At 36.6% G+C, this 17,359-nt stretch overlaps 1 protein-coding gene across 1 annotated transcript in view; it reads right to left on the reverse strand.

Moving 5' to 3' along the window:
- LOC134852197 (uncharacterized) overlaps nt 1-17,359 on the reverse strand; it is a 353,512-nt gene that overhangs the window by 98,390 nt on the left and 237,763 nt on the right. The gene's annotated exons all lie outside the window — the stretch shown is intronic.

The raw sequence follows: 17,359 nt of genomic DNA on the forward strand, positions 1-17,359 counted from the left end.
GCAACTTGCATATCATTTTATTTACATTTCAAATGAAGAGTTGAAGTGCGATCCAAATGCTAATCATGCTGATGTAATATTATCTTCTGAAGCGAAACAAAAAGAGTTCTATCCTGGTTGCAACTTGCATATCATTTTATTTCCATTTCAAATGAAGAGTTGAAGTGCGATCCAAATGCTAATCATGCTGATGTAATATTATCTTCTGAAGCGAAACAAAAAGAGTTCTATCCTGGTTGCAACTTGCATATCATTTTATTTACATTTCGAATGAAGAGTTGAAGTGCGATCCAAATGCTAATCATGCTGATGTAATATTATCGTCTGAAGCGAAACAAAAAGAGTTCTATCCTGGTTGCAACTTGCATATCATTTTATTTACATTTCAAATGAAGAGTTGAAGTGCGATCCAAATGCTAATCATGCTTTTGCTACACTTTTCTCATTTATATTTTTCTATAATTCTCACAACTGGTTCATCAGTGTCTTCTATTTTGTCGTTTCAATCACCGCCCTTTTGAGGGTTGGTGGTTTATATTGTATTTGCTCAAAGAAAGATCATAGAGAATTAAAGTTCGATCATACATCAAAATTATTCAGTCCGTATTTAGGCTCTTTAAAACCATCAAAAAGTAGCTGGTAACTTAAAAAAATTGGTTTCTTCTTCCGTTTTCCGAAACTTTTATGAGAACCTGATTTTTTAATTTTAATTTACTTAATTTCCTCTAAATATTAGCCAGCAGTGTTTCCTTTTTTCCAGCTTTTTATTTAGTTAAGTCGCCTTTTGACAACAAAACTAACACAAATGTGAAGGTAAAAATCAGAAAATAAAGTATCTTTTCAATTTTATTTCCTCAAGAAATTCAGATTTTTTTGGCGAGATTATTGTGGTCTGAATATTCTGTGCTAGCATTTCTACAACCGGTTATTTCGATACTGAAAAAAGTGCATAGAAGTTGTTTTCGTTTTTGAAGTCAAAAGTTTGTTACTCAGTCATCATACACATCTATAGTGATTTTTCCTGCTGCTTTCATTTTTTCCGGCCAGGTAGCCTCGGGATCCTCTGAGAAGAGAAACGCGGGGGGTTGGTTTTTATCTGCCATTCCAGTAGCAATTATGTCCTCACGCAGCCACCACATTGCCCAGTCGCATTGAAAATGGGGGTTAGCCATACTTGGGGTCAGAGCTACGAACCAAGCTAAATCACCTGAAAGCGATGGTTTCGTGATACCATAGAGTAAAATGCTTTTTCAGAAAATCTAGTTCGCGCATTTCTAGAAGCGAGGCATCATCAAAATTTTGGAAGATCTTTTCAAGGTTTCAGGAGAATTTCAAATTCGCTCAACATTTTTTGTAGATCTGAATTAGGTTTAAAATGAAAATAAATTGAGCAAAAGCAACTCTACACAATTGAAATTTCCATAGACTAAATACGCTTACCGACAATCATTTGTGGAGTTTTCCATGCTGAAAATTAATGAGGTCTAAAAATTTCCGCGGCAGGAAAAAATAAACTGTAGTGAAATTGTCGTAAACATCATTTTTGAGATCAACTATTTCAGTAGACTTTTTTAACAAATAGAGCAAAACTAGCTGACTTAAATTAAGAAAAAAAAGGAAAAGGTTTTCGCTGATGGAACTTCCATTTAAAAATATCTTATTAAAATATGGAAGATGAATCTCATACCATAGTAAAAAAAAAATTGAACGTGGATAAACAAGCAAAAAAAAGAAAAACTGAGGAAATGAAACCTGGGCATCCGTCATACGAGTGGGATATATGGAAGATTCTTTGTAATCTGTGAAAATCATCGTATTGCTCCGCTTTTTTTTTCCTTATTACAATCCAATTCCCATTTGTTCCTGGGGGAGCTCTTGAACTAAAACTCCAGCCCTTCGAAATCCACAGTCGATCAAAATCGAACCAACTTTCAAGGTCGTCAATTGGTTTGTGCTGGAAGATGACTTGTTTCGCCACCTCTGTCGAATTATGTTCGAAAACAGAGAATCGTACGTACTGGGTGTGGCTTATTTTATCCCTCAAAAACTGATGCCTGAAGATTTTGTTTGTATGGACGATGGCGTTAGGCATAGCGGCAGATAAATCACCAGTTATGAAGAAATTGTAGATGTGAATTCCTGAATATGCTTCGACTGAGAAGACATTTAGCCAGCTTCGTTCGTCAGATAGATCTGGAAACCGAAACAAACTAGCTTAAATCTTCACATCATGAAAAAAGTGTCGGTTCGCACGCCCAGACCAATAACGACGTCAAATCGGAACCAAAAGATGTTTGCGTGTTAGTTAAGGTCCCAATGATGGTACTAAGAGGTCAAATGTCCGACAATGAGAACAACTTTGGCTGTTTCCCTTGAAAACAGCGGGCCAATATTACCTTCTAAAATTACTTCAATTCTACCTTTTAAAATTAAAATACTATTTTGGTTGGGCTAGTTTGTGTACTAGGATAGTATAGTTTTTCAAAAAAAATTTTTGACAGATGATCTGTAAAAATTTTATCGGGGAAAGCGCGCGCAAAAAAACGAACAATTTGGAATGCTCAAATAGAGTGCTTTTTCCCGCGGCTTTGAGTTATTAAGTGAACGCAAAGGATCAGAAGGATAATAATTTACAGAATAACGTCAACCTACTAACCTTTTTGATACTCCTGAGATTCCAGTCTTTCCAAGATGTGCTGTGACCTCGCCACTGAATCAATCTAACATCCGATACAAAAAATTGATTAATTAAGTTTTTAAGGGTTGTTCAAAAAAAATTCTAAGAGGTACCGAAAATATTAATGACAACGAACCATTGTTTCTTATCACCTTCTCATTTATTATAAAACCCTGAGAAATATACTTGCTTTAATACTCGTCTCCGATTTATGTCAACTTTTCAAAAATTTATGTTTCAATGATTTGTTTTCGTTTGGATTAATGTAGTAAAAGGAATTTTGTTTTCTCTAAGCTACAACTTCAACTACAAAATCAAGAAAAAAATCAAATTTTTCTTGGTGGAATTTCTCACTAGCGAGCATGGCAGCTGAAACCAGACAAGGCTGCTGTCCGTTCAAATAAAGGGGATGTCTGTTTCATTTCCGATTATATATTCATTGATTTCATGCAAGATCGATGAAAAATAGTCTGCTGTTCAGTGAAGGTCAGACGAACCGCTATCAGCGAAGGGAGCTAATTTCAATGGGTCGCTCTTTTGCTGATTGAAGTTTTGTGAAGTTTGAACCTCCTAATTTTTTTTTTGTTTTTGATCATTCCATGTTCATTTTCGACCATCCAATTTCACTGACTTACCTAGCTACTGAGTTATTACCGGAGGCATTCCTCCGATCCAACCATATCTCGGCATTTAGCATACCCTCCCCACCATCGCCACACGGCGCAGACAACAAAAGAGAAAACTCAAATGGGAACCAATTTCCAGTTGGGACAGAAGATTACGGGAATTTTGGGACTGCATGGTGGCCAAGACAACGACGAAGCTCTAATTGGCCAAAGCTAAGAAACTTAATCGAACCCAATAAAAAGATCCCACTAAATCTAGTAAAGACCAACAGAAGCACCCCCAGTGAAATGGAAAACAACACTATACTCTAGCAACAATCAGCACGACGAAAATCGATCAAGAGGCTGTTCTAAAAGAAAACACTATAGAATTGGCACTACAAAAACGTCCCTATGAGGAGCCGGAACTTTCTTCTTCTACAAACCCGTCGTCAGAGAACGAGATATAAAAACATACGGAAACATTAGAACAATTAACCTTTACGCAACAGTTTCAGCGGAAAACCCATAAACGCCCTTAGAAGTTGGGACAGAAGATTACGGGAATTTTGGGACTGCATGGTGGCCAAGACAAGGACGAAGCTCTAATTGGCCAAAGCTAAGAAACTTACTCGAACCCAATAAAAAGATCCCACTAAATTTTGATGCTCTTGTACTCAGGGGGACAAAAGGGGAAGGAAAACTACAACTCAACCGCAATCGATCAGTTTTCAAAATTCCCGTCTATGAAAATATCTGACCACGCAAACAGAAAAATAGCGATTAATTTCCTCCGACAATATCAAGAGCTCCGCGGAATACCAAAAACTATACCATTAGATCAAGCTTCATGTTTAAGAACAGAATTTTGCGAAAATAACAATATAGAACGCTGAAAGCATCTGCAAAGGATCACCGCGGCATCAGTTTGGTGGAGCTCCCCGCTTAGGCTGAGGCAAAAATGGTCGATTGAGTATCATGAAAAATATCGACAAGAATCTTAAGCCAAAATTTTCCCAATATGAATCCTTTATCGCAGCCTTCAGAATACATCAAAACAACGCACATCAAAATGTGTCGCCGTTTGAGGCTCAGTTTGTCTGTGAACCGAACACTCAACAAGCAACATAGACTTTGCACAGTAAGCTTAAACTGGGAAAGTAATTATATCCTGCTTAGATCATGAAACATTGGGAAGAACGCTCATCTCAGGGTAGTAAAGAAAAACGCTGACCCGAGAACTGACCACGGGATACAGGAACAAAGAAAGGGGCGAAACAAATAAATGCAAGAGTAGCAAACCATAAAAACGCTAGAGGATGAGAAAATAATCATGGACACCGGATCGACATGCAATAATGATACATAGCCGGGTTATGATTACCCCACTAGCCTGCATGGCAACAGAGACAAGAGTAGAATGGTATTCAATCATTTAAGGCATACTTAATTGTTATATAATCCGTGTTTCGATTAACTTGATTTTTTGTTAAATCGATGAATCTAGTTTATTCAGTGAAGGTCAATTGAACAGGCATCGCTCAAGGCAAACAAACTTCACAGAGTTGCTCTGTATATTTTATGTAAAATACTCAGTTTCCATAAACCGCACGCTTATTGATTTATCATTCTGAATTCAAATTCAGTAATCCGGTTTACTTATTTATCTAGCCAGTGAGTTGACGAGCTATGCATATCTCGACATTAATGATAGGCTCCTGAAACGAGCCACCATCACAACGCACATATGGACAAAAATGCTTGCTGCGTACGCAAAACATTTGACATGTCAAGAAAGATGTCGGACATGTCAAGAAAGATGTCGGAAAGATGTCGGAAAAGAAAGATGTCGGATAACGTTTCGACATGTCAAGAAAGATGTCGGAAAAGAAAGATGTCGGATAACGTTTCGACATGTCAAGAGAGATGTCGGATCATTTTGTGTTGCATAAGAAGCTCGACTTCCATTTTCTCCATTTGATCAAACTGTACCGAGTTGACCAAGATTGTTTGTATACAATTTTCATAAATAAAAAATTGCTTATCATGCAATTTTGTGCAATTCCATAGATACAGAAAATATTAAGAAAACTTTAAGATAAGCATTTTTCATACATGTTGATTTTTCTAAAATTTATTTCTCAAAATGTTTTGGGATGTGTTCGTGACCGAGCACAAGTGACTAAAACTATGATTTACTTAAAACTAGAGTCAGGGCTGAAACTAGGATTTCTCGAGGGGGGGGGGGGGGGGGGCGACCAAATTGATTTTTAGGTCGACCAAATTGATTTTCCGAGCTCTCCCAAAGCGCTACAATGACCCAGTTTTGGCCAAAATTTTCGCAAAATTTTGAAAAACAGGCCAAAAAAGGCGTTTTTAGGCACTTGTCGGAAAAATCAGACAGAAAAAATCGCGTTTTTTTGGCGCGCGCTCCCCCTTCAAATATAGTATAAATTGGCGTCAAAGACGCCTTTAGAAAAATTTTAGAGTCCGTTACCAAAAATGGATATCTCAAAATAGTACAAAGGGGGACCCTTTGGGTCGGCAGGGGGTCGGCCAATTGTCAGACATTGATCAAGGCATACATAAAGTTTTTAGCCTGTTTGAAAAAATTTATCCAGAAAAACGGAAAAAATTCAACATTTGTGTATCCGTACTACGTTATGCAGACAAAAAACTAAAATTTACATGCAAAAATGTTGTTTGGAAAAGGTTTTTATAGTGTAAAAATCGATTTGCGGTTGAAAAAAAAACTTTGAGGCAATTTCAAAATAACTTGAAAAAAAATTTTCGTCGCCATCAAAAAATTGTTAGTCATACAATTTTCTTATATTGAAATTGTATAATAACCATTTTTTTCCAAAAAAGAACATTGTTTGTTTTTCATCACCAGATTGTTTTATTAGGTTCAAATAGCCGCAGAAACTAGTTCGAATCTTTTTTCAATGATTTTTTGAAATTGTATGAAAATTGTATGACTAGCGTTTTTCCATACATTTGATGTATGGATTTGTATGACAAGCATTTTTGGTACATGGAATTTATGAGAAAAACAATTTCGGTTTATGGAGGTCAACCCCGCGTACGTCTAGCAAGTGAAAATTCTTATTAAAAATTGCTTTCTGTGAATCACGGCGTGTTTTTGACGGACTCTAACTTTTATCTAACCAATGATCTAACCGGGCTCTAAATTTTATCTAACCATTCAAAAACGATAAAAGTTTCTAGCTTCACAGGCAGCCTTCAGAAACTTGATTATTACGTGTTCAATAAGCTGTGTCTGAGCTAAGTTATTGACAAAAATTTATAGTATAGCTGCAAAAAAACTTTCTGAAAATGTTTTTTTTTCTGCACCGAATTGAAATTGCTTTTGAAAACAGAACAACATTTTTCCCACTGTTTTCTCGTTCTTTTGAAAAAAATGGTTATCAAATAAATTTCAAAGAATGAGTTTGTGGGAATATATTTTTACCGAAAGATTCAAATTTTTTTCCTGGAGTCTCTAAAATTAGTTTTAAAATCATAGTTTTTTGGGTAACATAGATCAGCGCTCTCATATTTACATGAAAAACTTTTTGTGGCGTTGAAGAAATTACTATTGTTGAATAAATGATGTTAATAGTATTTTCATAGCACGAATTAGTCTGATAAGCTTTTTCATAGGTTCCATATAAGAAATTGAATAATAGCTTTTCTCTTACATGGTGACCATTTTAGCCAAAAGTATTTGTCATTAAGTCTAGTTATTTTTTTCTTTCTCTTAAATGGTACAAATCTTTTCTCTTACATGGTGGCCATTTTAGCCAAAAGTATTTGTCATCAAATCTAGTAATCAAAATCCACGAGATACACTGCAAAATGCTTAGTATAAGGAATTCAAATAAGAATGAGGTATGTCTGTTTTGTACACTTTTCAATTTCATTTTGAACACTACATTTTTTAGTAATTGACATTTTTACCCAATTGTTAAATGAATAGCAGTAATCCGAGAAGTTAGATTACTATAAAAAAATACAAAATCGATCTATGGGGCGATATCACCATACCAGCAACTGTTGCCTCCTTTCAGTACAATTTCCGGACGGGTTTCGAAACGCCGCCTTTCGGCTGAGAGTCGAGCGCCATGCGTTTTCCTCTACTCGGACCCCAAGAAATTTTATTCCACTTCAATTTTATAGTAACAAGTTAGGTTCAAGTCTTAGAAGTGGCTGCAGCAAAATTACTGGGCACTTTCGGCTTTCATCAGTGTTCTCGTTTTTCAAGATCTTAACCCACTTCAACTTATTAGCTCTTTCAACCATTCTAAAAAATCAAAGCTTTTGTCATAGATTTCAGACGTTTTTTTGGTCTCCTGTAGACACGGCAACTAGAAATGTTGAAATTTTTAAGTCAATTTCAATATTTTAGAGTTTTCAGTGTTCCATAATTTTTCTTTGTTTTTTACCTTCATTTGGCTTAAGGAAATTTTTCATTCTTTTTTCGGTCAAATTAATCATTAGTTTTGGCCTAAAGAGAGATGGTGGCCGCCGCAATTGACGAATTTTCCTTTCTTCGAGATTCAGCAATAAAACATGTGTTTTTGAAGGATATCGTTCACCACAGCCAACAGTTAAGCTACGCTGCCAAAATCTGGTGCTTTCCTTTATACCATATAGTTTGGTTGCATTAGGTTCAACTGATTGCATATAATAGGTATATAACGTCATTTTACATGGAACAAGCCAATACCCCGAAACTTTAGAAGGGAAAACATGCACCGACCAAAACTTAATTCCATTCCCGTTTCCACAACGTTCAGTGGGAATACTCAATAATATACCGAAGTTTTACATGAGGACTATTAGGTATAAAATTATACATGGTAACAATTAGGGATCAATAATTTTCCATAGTAATCATTAGCTATAAAAATTATACATTGGGATCATTAGCTATAAAAATTATACATAGGGATCATTAGGTATAAATATTTTACATAGGGATCATTAGGTATAAAAATTTTACATAGGGATCAATAGGTATAAATATTTACATAGGGATCATTAGGTATAAATTTTTACAAAGGGATCATTAAGTATAATCTATACCCAATGATCCCTATAGGGATCAACCCCCCCCCCCCCCCGATCCCAGTGTCGTATATCTATACTACTGATGTCCTTAATCATTTTTTAAAATTTGACTGAGCATCTTTCATCGCAACTAGCACATGCAAAATTTATAAAAAAGGTAGAGCAAGGACTCGAATATCTAAAATAATATAAGTACAGGCGCGGATCTAGGAATTTCTCGAAGGGGGCAGAGTTTCAAAAAAATTTGAAATTTTTGTCGACCTTTTTTTGAGGTCGACCAAATTGATTTTCTGCTGAGAAAAATTTTAATGTCAGTCAGCCAAAAATGGATATCTCAAAATAGTACAAAGGGTGGACTCTTTGGGTCGGCAGAGGGTCGAATCCCTGAGGAGGGGGGTGGTGGGGTGGGGGGCGGCGACCGCCTCTCACCCCTAAATCCGCTACTGTATAAGTATCTCGTAATTGTTTATATTTGGAATGGCTTTTAACTCTGCTTATCTTAACCAGGTGCGTCAAGCCGATTTTCTTTTTTTGCTTACAAAGACCTATGGTGTTTACAATATAATCTAAGTTTTTTCAAAACTCAGAAAGATGGATATCGAAAAAGTAGACTCCAGTGCATTTTTTGAAAGTCAGGGTTAAATTTTGTTTTTAATTAGGGCTCGAAACTTTGTCGTAATCAATGCAATTTTGCATGACATGCAATTTCAAGAACCCGAACACAGCTGTTTGTCATACCATACAACCAATGTTTTTCGTATTTAGCCGTAATGAGGTGTCAAAGTATCTAAAAATAAAAAAAGTGTTTGTGAGCTTCGTACCAAGTATCATTGTTTTCATAAGCCTGTAAAATACCTCTGATACTGATTCTCTATTGAACTGTTTTTTTCCTCTAAAAAATATAAAAATGCATCAAGAATCAATCAAAATGTTTTAGGTTCTAATGGGCAAATGGCTAAACTGAAATTTGAATGACAAAGACTCGGCACTCCACAAAAAAGGATACAATTTAAACAGGAACCACGCTATCAAGATGCAAATACCGTCGATCTTTATCGTCCAACTGTCAAATGGTTTTTTCATGAAAAGCCGTCAGTGACTAAATATTTCGAAAAATGGAAAATCAAAGTTGCATTAGTGTATCAAACTTAATTGAGTAAATATAGATTTTGAGATCTTGTAGGTAATCGTATCGGGATTTCACCTTCTAAATTGAACAAACAAACGATATAATTTAGCCACTTAATCAAGTTCACTGTAGATTTCTGTGATGCAAGAATGATTCAAAAAAATCATTAAAAGTTTTTTTTAAAAAAATGAAGCAGGCGCTAAATCTAGCTGGTTTTTCAGAATACATTTTGCGTAAATGGCTGAACTATCATTTTGAAAATGAAACCAGCCCAGGTGATGCAAAAGAGAAAGATTATGGTGGTTTGAAATTTGTTTGCACTTTGCGGGAAAATTTAACTGAGAAAACAAAATGAGTAACTAAGACAACAGAACAAAATTATCTATAAAATTTTTTTTTGTCTGTGAAGCTTTGCTCACAAGTAAGTAGTAGAGTGTTGAGATATTTTGCATCAAGTTTAAACAGTCGAACTCGAAAATTAGATTTAAAAATTAGCAATAGAAACATCTGCAAACAGTTTTAGAAAAATTTAAAAGTCAGTTCTATACTTATTTATCTGTACCAGTACTGACTGGATTTTGCTAAATGGAAACAAAATTACTGGAGAGTCATTCACGGTAATTATAACAGTGCAGTAACTGTCGAGCCCCCCCACAGATTGAGATTGTACTTTCTATATCGAAAAGGAGTAATTGGCAATGACACCCAACAGTCGATTGTATTTGTCCTTGAGACCCTTCCTGCTGCTCCTTGCACTGCTTGCCGGATCAGTCTTCCACACTTACCACTTACGACTTCCAGATTGAGCGGAAATTAGCATAAACTTGCTTAGCTACTCAAAGAAAACCTACAGTACAGGCACCAGAAAAAGGACACGGTTTTGATCGTAACGATCCCGTTTGATACACATGCCTTTACTAACAATATATCTAACAACAAGAAACGGGAGGGTCGGATCACATCTTGTCCGGGGGGACGATTAAAGATTTTATATATTTTTTTTTCACTATTTTTTGATTTTTCTTTTCGTTTTTTTTGTACCTGTTCTGTTTTTTTTCTTAGGTATTATACTGTTTTTTGTTTGGTTTCTTCTATATTTTAAAGTATTTTTGATCATATACCGCTCAGGAAACGGCAGAACGGCCAATCCTCCCACGATTCACGACACGTGAATGTTTGATCTCAACTATATTAAAAAGCTAAATCGGGGAATCCGGAATGCTTCCGCGTTCCGATCCACCCTTCGGGTTCTTGGTTAAGGGCCTTATTCAGAGCATCCGCTCGGCGCAGAGTGCCCTAAATTACATACAGACGGAAAATAAAACTAGGTTATGAAGCGACTGGCTATTGTTCAAACACAGCTACATATGCTTTTAAGCCAGTTTAATTTGTGGTCCAAAAAAATCGGGTCGACGGATTCTTTACAACTTAAAGCCTTTCGGCCAAAGCGCGCAAATTAACTTCGTTCCCTGCAGAAATTGTGAGCTCATGGCTGGGCCTCAGTATCAAAAGACCACGAGGTCACTCCTAAAAGCAAGGCTGCTATATAATTATCATTTTACTATTGTTTTGTTTAGTAGATAAAAATCATCATGTCCATCGGAGATGGATCAACTTTTTTCCTCAGCTCCTAGTTTTTCATTATCTGAGAATGAACTTGATGTTAATTTAATTTAGTGCAAGACATTCAGGAAGCTTAAACTTGTTATAAGATAAATTACAGACATTCTCTGAGACTTCTCCGGTTTCTTGAATCCAGACGAAGAGCCTCATGGTGGCCAGAAAGGGTAATGAAATCCTCCTGTTAGTATCCTGAATCTCGGGAATCGCTCCGTAACGATTGTAGCTGTACAATCGTTAGAACTCGTAGTGCTCTTCTATTAATATCCCAGACTATAATTTCTGTCGTCTCGCTCGTTAATCGAACGTCTGTATTATATCATTTAATGTTCTTATTTCTGCGGTTTCAGTTGCTGCGATAACTAAAATTGCTAGGTGTCAAGCAAGCCCAAATCGAAAACATTAAAAATCGTTCAAAACAGCTTTTTTCCCACAAAACTGTACCAGAGAAAAATACGTTGGTGACATGCATTTTTGATCATTTTGATGAAATGTCACATTGCACATCGATGATCTTAACGAGCAACTGACTATATCATGCAAAGAACTTAACTATGCAGATGACTCAATTCTTTTCTGAAATGATAAAAAGACTGGAGTTAAGCGAAGTGAACTTGATACAACTTGCAATCTTTTATCAAGTTACTTCCGGAAACATTTACTCCAAGTTCATGCTAAAAAACAGAGCTCACCATATATTGTAAAAACCCCGACGAAGCAAATAATTACAAAAACGTTTAAAATATATTCTTATCAAAAATCTTATTTGTAATTTTGCGATAAATTAAAATAGCGAAGAGCTTAAAATTCCAATTGCTTTCCCATTGAAGAGCCAGTATCTGAAATTGTTGTGTTTTTATCAATGAATAGGGAATGTATAAAAATGTTTTTATTTTTAACGATACGTAGAATTTTGCCGAACTAATTTTATTTAAGTTCCGAAATGGTTCATTTTGTAGCAGCTAGCTCCCTGTTCCACAGCATCAACACCCTCAACAGAAGTGAAAAAGAGCAATGCGAGAGCCATGTTACAGCAACTCCTAGCCTATCACTCAAAACAACTGGCTGAACCAAGGAAAGCACCTTCGACGATTACTGAAAGACAGTCCATTTTCGGAGAAAAAAAGTGGTCGTGGAGCACGATGTGGAGAAAAACACCATAAACAGCCACAGAACCAACAACTATCGCCCAGCTTGTAGCAGGAGCTGACAAACTGTTTAAAGTGGAAGCAGCAGCAGATACTGGCGATCATCTATTGCAGAAGGGAAGGAACACTCGGTTGTTTTAGTCAGCTACTCGGCACTGGAGTGCTAGTATTTCCTGCAAGAAAACGGCTACTCTCCAAGAGCAAACAGAACGACCCAGAGCAGCTCAAGGAACATTTGAAGCTGCACCATAGTGATGAATTGGAGCTGAAGTCTCTGCGACTGACAGTGGTACACAACGAAAGCCTGGAATGACTGATTGGCAATATCAGGGACAAACAATAGAGACGATCGCAGACAAGAAGGAAGGCGAAAGCAGGGCATGGGCAGAAGCTGAAAGCAGATGAAAAGTCTGCGCTTCAAAGACAAAAGTGAGGAGAGTGTGATTTGTTTTGCTTTTTGTTTTGTGAATTTTATTACTCGTGGCCTGCAAAACAATGACCACAGTACTGCAGGCCAATTTTAAAAATATAACTAACTAGGATATTTGTGTTAGACTAATTGAAGTTCTTTTAAAAATTTCAAGTGTTTGTGCCTAGACTGAAGTTTCTGACAAAAAGTCTGAAAAACGATTTTGTTGAAAACAATTTTTTTGAAATTTAGGGTCCCGAGAACAGTTTTTCGGACCAAGCTGTGCATAATTTTCAACTAAAACTAATGGGGACTGGAACATTTGAGCAATTGAGGACAGGAAAAGGTATGGCTGATAGTAGTGGAAGCCCGATCGCTGGTCGAAAAAGAAATCAAAGAACACAACAAACAGTGGTGGACATCCACTTTCCGTTTTGTGAGGAGTCAAATTGATGCAAGATCAAAGACAACTTCCGAAAATCGTAAAAAACTAAGAAAAACTGCCCGAGAGACAAAAAAAACTCTTGGGGTAAGAGATGAGCCATCAGTTAAGGTGCGTGATAACATTGAATTGCCTGGATGGGTACATCAAATAATGCCAATGGGATTGAAACAATCAATTAGAGACAAATTTAACGAAACGCACTTTTTGGCTCATATCGACATTTTCCTCTCACAATTGAAAAACAAAAAAGCATCTGGTGAAACATTATGTGAAATAGAAGCCACGGCAAAGGCATACGCAAAACAAGTCAGGCAAACCGCAGGAGACAAAACCATGAAAAAATGAAGAAACTTCTCAAAGATAATGGTTTGCTGGCTGTGCTTTTTGATAAGAGGGTTGGTTTTTGCATAATGAGGAAACAAACGTACGAATCAAACGTATGATTTTTTACTACAAAAAAGGCAGCCACTAATGAGCTGATACTGCAAAATTAGAAAGCACATAAAAAAATTACTTGCCATTAAAAAAAGAGACGAGATAAATGATCAATTATTTTCTAAGAAGAGGTCTTTAACATCTGAAACTTATACACTAAAGTTCCCCTGAAGGAAGCAATTAAAAATGCCTTACAGAAGCTGTACAGCCAGAAGTCTCCTCCTGAAATTCAAAGAGCAACCGTGAAAAGGCTTGCGAAAATGGCGGTCAGCAAAGTATTTTACAAGTGTAATGATTCATGGTATGTGCAAGTTGATGGTCCCTCGCTGCAATTCATGCAAAGCTATGGCTGAAAGTAAACGAGTTTGCTCTAAAACAAGAAACAACGGAGATACAGGCAATCAATGACAAAAACGATTCCTGCCATGGGGTTCAAAAATTGGCTGGTCTTAAATTGTTCTAACCAAGTCACCCACAGACCTGAGGCACGATTCCACTTGTGAAATATCCTTCTCCTTGTTTTTAACCGTTAGCAGCTTTCACAATACCAGACTATCTCGGTTATTTATGCGTTTCAATCATCGGATATTTTAGATGATACCAGTGTCTGTACTTCAAGCACCCAACCCAATTTAATCTATATGTTAGTTTCCTGTCGCAACATTGGCGAAAACTGTTTTCGTCATTCATTGGCTGTATTTCCGTTCCGCCAGTATTTCTTATTTAGAGTAAACTCGTTTTATTTCAGCCATAGCTTTGCATGATTTACAGCGAGGGACCGTCAACTTGCACATACAATGAATCATTACCGTTGAAATATACTCTGCTGATCGCCATATTCAAAAGACTTTTCTTTGGTTGCTCTTTAACTTTCAGGAGAGGACTCCTGGCTGTACAGCGTCTGTAAGGCAATTTCAATTGCTTCCTTCGGGGGAACAATAGTGCAGAAGCTTTAGAAGTTATAGACCTCACCCCAGAAAATAATTGATTTGAATATAATTTTAATGCAGGATAGGCGTGTAATCTGCAACTGGTATCAAAAACAAACAGATTCTGGGATTATATCAAACTTTAGAAGCTGCGCCCAAACACAGTATAAGTGTAGTGTTATTCAAGGCACTATTCAAGAGTTTTCAGGAGTACATAAAACTAGGAGCAATTTGATAAGGCTATGGAAACTAAAAGGGCGCAATGGCTGAAAAATCAGTACCCTGAAAATTGGTCCGAAAATGTGGCGGCAGATGACTTGTGCAAATTCATCGAGGGCAATGGCAAGCCACTGGATAGTGAGAGGAGTTCTTCAACTCAATCACCAAAGGATGTGAAGCCCCCAAAGCTGATGGTGCAATATAGAGGTAACCAACGCCAAAGTTTTGCAAGCAGGTTACGAAGTTTAATCAACGTTCAAGGGGTTTTCACCACAAAAAATTTAGAATCTTGTTAACCATCGCTAAAATCAACTTTTTCTAATGACCTCAAGTCAAGAGTGGTTTAGTAACTGTCATGTAGTGGATGCACTTTCTTCTATGTGGGACAAACTTTTCAAAAATTGACCACTGAAATTGAGGAACATAAGAAAGCAGCCTCATCGGTAGGCCTCCATCTTCAGCAAAGCTGTCTTCAGGAAAATAGCGCAGACTTTGGTTGGGAAAATAAAGTTATGTCGAACAACCAAACAAAACTGTTAACACTAGAGGCAATACATATCAGAGAAGAGAAACCGGACATGAACCCGAGCGAGGAGTTTAGGAGCGGGGAATTACCACAAAAGTTTGGTCTCATAAAGTTTTCGGTTTCATAACAAAACGCACATGTCGAAATTAAAATTGTGAATCAGACGTTTTCTGACAATTTAATTTCAAAATTTTAAAATAATATAAGAGGTTACAAATTTTTTATTCTTTATAGTAATTTAGAGGTCAACGGGGATTAGCTAGTTTTTAACATGTTGGTTTAGAACCAAAACTTATGTGAATTATAGTAAAAAAACCTTCCTAAATTGCTGTTTTGTCGTCATTTAGATTATTTTTTTTTGTAAAAATCCTGGCGATGCACATGCTTGCGAAAACTTTTGAAATTTACTTGATAACAAACTTTTTTTACAAGTTACACAATTGTACTAGACAAACTTATTCAAGCAGAAAAAGTCAATGTGAAAGATCTCGAGGGTAATATTAGACCGCTTACTGACATTTTAAGACGAGGTGATAATGATCTGAAGAAAAAAGACTTGTGGGATTAAAACAGAAACAGTCGATCAAAAACCAGCTTCCTTTCAAATTAAGGCTACTACTCATGAGCACGCTGTCATCTGTCCTGCTATCTTTTTAAATATAATTTCAGCAAGTTGGTCAATTTCGTTAGAAAAATAGTTAGCCTGGGCTATAAAACTTGTGATCGTACAAAAATCGATTCATCATCTGATCTTTAATTAAAACAAAATCTTTCACCAGTAAAAATAGTTTTTGAATTGAAGGTATTGAACACCTCGTATTACTAGCTTACGAATAATAAGTTCAACATCAAAAGAAAAACAATAACCTGAACAAAAGAACTAGAAAAATGTATTGTGCCAGTCGGTCATATTTGGAAGTTTGACCTTGAGAAATAAGGACAACGTAATTTTGTTGTGAAACGTAATTTTTCAAAAATTCGAATTGAGCCTGTCATGCTTAATTTTCTAGCGAAAACTGTAAATCTCAGAATTGCAAGATCAGAACAACCGAATTACAATTGCGGGAAAGTAGTGAAAAAAGCAGCGGGGAAATTGCTATTCGCAATTTCCAGATATAAATCAAACACGAGTAGAGCTGTCCTATCCTGAATAGGAAGCAGAGCGATTGCAAACAAAGCAGACACAAATGAACCATTGTGACCCAGAGTGAACCCTCAGTGGAAAGTTGGACAGCTGGGGTATCCCAATCGTCAAGTTCCAAAACTAAATTCTCGAGTCAAAACTCATTTCCCTTGCTGGAATTCATTGATTACAAACTTCTTGAGTTAAAACTTAATTACCTCAATGCTAGAGTTACTGATTAATTTACTCACTCCAATTCTCGAGTGTGCTGGTATGTGAGTACCCAATTTAGTTTTCTTGAGTGTGTTTTGCAACTGTTATGTTGAGATAAGGAGAGTTTTAGGTTGATCCATCTGAATTGGATCAAAGTTTCACTGTCTAATAAAAAGTAACCATACGGACTGTTCCGACCCTGTTTTTAACGGCGTTTGCGTATTTTGGGTATTTTGAGACCTAAGTATGGGGACGTTCTTATTTTCTAGAGTGGGGGGTGTTTTGGTAGTGGCGTTCAAGCTATAACGAGGGTTTTAGTGTCATGTCGCAAGTGACCCGAATTGGCTCCGACCGTTCGAGGTAGAAAAACACAAGAGATAATGTCCTTGACTCTTGAGCCATTGTTTATAGGGCCTATTTTTCTTTAACTTCACATGTGATTTAAGTAGGCGACTGTTACATATTTTGTCGAAAGGTTTAATGAGTAAAAGTGGGTAGAACGAAAACCAAAAAAATTGGATAGAGCCAATTCTTGACAGCGAAGTTGTTGAGTTAATTTACGACTCGAACCAACGGACGTAAAGAGATTCAACAAATTCCGAGATAGATTTGGCTCCCAAGGTTTAAACTTCATCCCATGCAAAAGTTTAAGGTTAAAACTGTCGAACAAACAACTCAGAATTGCGATAGGATTTCGATAAGGCTGAAAAAACTGCGAACGGCATAAATGCGTGTGCGGAAAAGACGTTACCGAAGATGGTTTGCATAGCCTTTCTTTCCTCAAAAGTGTAGGGATGCCCTTATCAAG

This window comes from Symsagittifera roscoffensis, chromosome 7 (genome assembly GCF_963678635.1).
Source record: "Symsagittifera roscoffensis chromosome 7, txSymRosc1.1, whole genome shotgun sequence".
NCBI lineage: Eukaryota > Metazoa > Xenacoelomorpha > Acoela > Convolutidae > Symsagittifera > Symsagittifera roscoffensis.